The sequence below is a fragment of the Dermacentor silvarum genome, chromosome 2, assembly GCF_013339745.2.
Source record: "Dermacentor silvarum isolate Dsil-2018 chromosome 2, BIME_Dsil_1.4, whole genome shotgun sequence".
NCBI classification, from domain to species: domain Eukaryota; kingdom Metazoa; phylum Arthropoda; class Arachnida; order Ixodida; family Ixodidae; genus Dermacentor; species Dermacentor silvarum.
Window position 1 is genome coordinate 88486891 of NC_051155.1, and position 5135 is coordinate 88492025.

Below are 5135 nucleotides of genomic sequence, written 5' to 3' on the forward strand. Positions count from 1 at the left end.
ACTTATACGCAGCTTTTTCTTGCGCCTTGACAGAAGATCTGTTCACAAATGAGGCGTATGATGGGGTCCACATTCTTGGGATAGTGTATGTGATACTGGGGCCTTAGTGCGCGGGTTACGCGGACATAGACAACAAGGCTACAAAATAACTGTAAACCGTGAGGTGCCTAAATATTAAACATTAGAACTTAATTTGGAGCTTAAACAAAACTTAAACCCGTACAAAGAAGGGTATATGTGTGCCATTAAAGAACCATGCCATTATCATCAAGGGTATCTGTCGGTGCGCGGTTACAATCGTGCGTTGAATCTAAGGTTTAATTAATGCCGCGTGATGTACAGGGATGGGGACACGCGGGAAATCATGGAAGCGAGCTTGATCGCAAAAGCGGTAGCTAGATGTGTCCGTGAGTTGTCTGTAACACTGAGTAGCAGTGAAATAAGTTATCTGTACTCTGCAGAACTCTGCAGGACTGCACGTGTAATAACTTATTTGTTTCCGTGGGTTGCTTGTTATTTGTGTCGTTCAGTTCATGTACGCATATGTCACTTTTCGAAATAAACGTTCAGCTGAAAGTTGGCGCACCGTCGCTGTCTGTCCCTATATCCGCGTCACTCAGTCGCTAGAGTCACATGGTATTAAGGGGGACAACGGCGCGCGCTCCTGTGGTGCAGAATGTTGAAACTAAATCCGCCCATGCTTTGGTGGGGGGGAAAATTCCGCGTTGCTTTGAAGCTCCATCGCAAAAATAATAACGTTAAGATGAACGCATCAATTCACAACGACACAGGATATCCGTAAGTGTTTGTCCTACTACGTACACGCGGGGAAAGGAACGGTAGGTGGCGGAAAGAAGATCGTAGGCCCCGCAATAGGCGCGGCGCTGTGCCCATTCCGCCTGGCGAAGCGGATGCGGCTGCGTCTGGCTGCCGCTGAGTCACATGCTACCACAGAATGCTACGACGCGCTGTATCTCGTAACGCAGAGCATCTATATTGTGCACAAACAGGTACGTTTTGTAGTAAGTAATCAACTGATAGTACGAAGTACTATCAGTTACCGCAGTGCATCATCTACCTTAGTATGAAGGTAGGTGATGGGACAACATGCGGTGCGCTTCGCACGCATTTTTTTTTATTGCGTGCTTTTGCAACACGAAAAACACCTGGTTAAGATCGTCGCACGTGCGTCCGAAACTAGCCGCCAATTGGCCATCGCCCATCAGTGGGGTCATATTTTACATTTAGTGCATATATCATTAGCGGCAGTTGACTGTTATTGTGCCCCCTTGCATCCTCCTGAGACTATGGCACGCACTAGCCGCCCTCCAACAAAACACAAAAAATAATAAAGAGAATGCTTCGAGCTGGGCTTATTGTTCTCCGCAGTTGGAGGAGGTTCTCTGGGGCGCACTCTCCTCCCATAAATATTTGACCAAGCGTCATGATGGGATGTTGCATGCTATGGAGTTGCGTTATGCAAGACGCGCATATCTGATCTCTACCGCATGTCGATGAACCATCGCGCTACGAAACTTGCTAATATGCACCGAAGCATGAACTCTATATGTAGGAGCAAACGTCGTTTTTCTTGACTTCGCGCGAGCGTTACATTTCTGATTGGGCATCTTTTGGTGGCACATCAGAGGTCGAAGGGGTCGCGCTGTAGACGCAGATATCAACCGTACTCGCCAAAGCTAAGACCCTCCAATGATCCGTGCGTTTTCAGCACGAGGAGCTGCATCCAGCCTGTAACACACGCCTTTGCTGTAACAAATTATGCTTTGCTGCAATTGCAACGACACATGGTTTTTTCTACATGGAGATGTAGATGTAGATCTGTGGTATACTGTTTTTATCTAGAGCGCGTGATGTAAATTCCGGCACACTGGCACATGCTGATCTCACAGCATGTCTAAATGCAGTTGATGTGGCGTCGCGATGACCTTGAATGTGACTTCAATATTTGTGAAATCACATATGAATCTCTGACAGTAAACATACTAACTCTGAAGTTTTCCTCCACTTTTTTTAACCTGGTATCCATCCGGGTCATCATGTTCTGCTAACTGTCATCAACTGAGGCACCAAAAACGCATTGAGGTTGGGCTCAGAGCTATAATATACAATGGTGCCGCCGCCGACTTCAGCAAAATGCCGACGCCGTGGCATAGAGCCATAATGACACCTTTACCCAGTCATTGGGCACCGACTTTGCGATGGCGCACATAAATGGGTGTGGAAAAAGGTGGCCTATCAGGTAGCTATAAGAGCGCAAGAAAATAAATAAATATAGAGACGGCACGGCCTGCCAGGGCGCGGCTGTGGCATCCCGTTCCGTATTTTTGTTCTTGTGTTTTTACACGTTTGTTCGTGACAGTGCAGTACAAACAAGTGATCACATTAATCCTGTAACCTATTTACCAGGATTTACCAGACGTATAGGGTCCGTTGTTTCATGCGTATCATGATCAAAATGGCAGAAGTTTAGATTTGAACCAATAAAGGAGCAATACAAAACGAGGCAGCCAAGTAGAGTTTCATCGCAGATAATTAAAAATTAGGCACAGCAAATTAGGGGCGCTGCGATCGCCAGAGTGTGCGGACGCGTTCACTTCGGCTCCCGCTTTACTCAACGTTTTCGCGACGCTTTTCTGCGATTTCAACGTTATATTGGTGCTTCGTGGCTTTCTGAAGACACAAGGACTCTGTGGACCCTTTTGGACGCAGTGAGTGCTTTTCTCACGTTTTCAACGCCTTTTCGATCGTCGCTCGGCCGCCGCCTCGCTAGCCCTTACGAGGGCAATCTCACTCCGATGTGGCGCGCGCTCGCTAGCGCGGCGCCGCAGCTGGCACGGTGCTCCCTTCCACGTATTTTAACGCTTAACAATGGATTAACAATTGTCGGGGGTGGACGTTGACCCGGAGGACATCACGCCAGATCAAGGCTGGCAAATCGCCACGTCTCGCCGAGCAGTAGCTCAAAATGTAGGCGCCAAATCTACAACCGCCATATGGCACTTTGAAACGCGGAGAGCATATGCCCCGCGGTAGAGAAAACGCTAAAAACAACATCATCCGAGCGAGCAGAATGCCGAAACTGCCAAAGGACAATATCCGCATCATCATCAGACCCAGAGGGGGACGTAATATCGCTAGGGTTGGCCCAACGGTAGTCGCCGACGCCATTGCTACCTCGGCCGGTCTCAGCCCTGTGGAACAACAACGCGGACACGCTTTGCCCCAAGAACAAACAAAACATCTTAGTGGCAAGCACGCCGAAAAGAGAAAACGCTAACCGCTACGTGCGCGTAAAACAAATCTGCATCGCTGACAAGACCTATGAAGTTAGTACCTACGAAGCGCACCGTACTCTACGTGTAAAGGCGTCATCCGGGGGATCCCCGTGCAAGATGGTTCGGCGGACATCGATGCAAAGATTGTCAACGACAGAAATCCACTAGCACTGGCCGCCAAGCGCATCGGCAATACCACTGCAGTAATCGTGGCCTTCGATGGCCACCGCGTGCCCAATTTCGTGCGATACGGGTCGGTACTGCTGAAATGTACGCTGTACCGCAGGCAGATCGATATATGCTACGCCTGCGGCCGGCTCGGCCATCGCGCGGACGTTTGCCCCAACCCCACAGACGTTATCTGCCGAGGCTGCGGTGCCCGCACCCCGATCGGGATCACCAGTGTACTCCAGAATGTAAGCTTTGCAGCGGAGCTCACCTCACTGCCGACAAGGCATGTAAAGAACGCTATCACATCCCCTATGTGGTGCGAAGACGACGATGGGAGCGAGCACACTTGACGCAAGACGACGACGACTGTGCTGCAGCGTCCAACGCAGCCGCCTACGACGGTGGTCGGTCCGTTGTCAACCGATCCAGGTCTCGATCCGGTGACCATTCCGGGAGACGCTCAAGGCGTGGATCGAGGTCCCGGAGCCGTCATCGGGCATGTTCCCGTGGTGCGCCACGCGGGGACCCCACTAGATCTGCATCAAGGGGCTACTCCAGATCTCCTTCCGGCTCCCGTCATGGATCCCGCTCGGGCTCCTGTTCCGGGCCCCGCCCCGACACAACCGGGGCCCCCCATCAACGATCGGCGAGCCCTCCAGCGCCATCATCGGCAGGCAACGCCAGCAAGAATAAGCGAGGCACCCTCACTTGGGCGGACATCGTCCGAGGAAGAGGAAACGCTACATCACAGGTAGGGTCGGGATCACTCCCAGAGCATGTTACAAACACTACATCCGAGATAGCATTCCTCAAGCGCGAAAATGCAATGATGAAAGAAATGACTCATAAACTCACGGCCACCATTGCCGAAATGAAAAATGACAGGAGCGTGCGTGCCGCTACACCCGCCACTGACAACACCGCCAATGCAGACACCCCGTCGCCGCTACAACCTGTAGACGTCGCCAACGACGATGGCGAGAGCGCACCCAAGAAACGCGTGGTCGTTCGCGAACATCCAGTTTAAAGCCCGAATTAGATGACATTAAGAGCGTGCTGTCGTCGATTAAGACAAGCCTCCGCTTCCTCGGCGAGAGCATGGCCCTCGTGCAGTCCACCCTCGCGGCCCACGGTGATCGGTTGGGCAAAGTAGAACACTATCTCGATCACGTCGTCGCCCCTGCTGTCGCCGCAGCTAAGCCGGTCTCGCAATGCATGCCTACGCCGAGTCCACCCCCTCACGTGGCTCTCTTGCACCCGTCGGACGCCCGCACCGACACCCAAATGCTTCAAGATGGCCAGCCAAATGACGAGATGCGCATCTGGCAATGGAACTGTAGGAGCTTCGCCGGAAGAAAGCCTCCTACAGCAATACCTACGCAGCCACGAAGCCAAACCCCACGTCGTCGTTTACAAGAAACTGTAGTGCCAACCACCACGTTCTCCGGATACCAGTGGTTACCCGCCCTTCGGGAGGACGCGGTACCGCCACGCTCGTCACTAATAAGATCACCTGCCTTGTGCACGACCTCGACATGCCCGAAATCGAACATGTCATGGTAGAGCTTCTCCCTGGCAACGCATCCCGACAAAGCGTGTACATACTCATGTTACAGCAGCCCCTGCAGTCACCACAAGCAACGGTTCAAACGCCTGTTCCACGAAAGG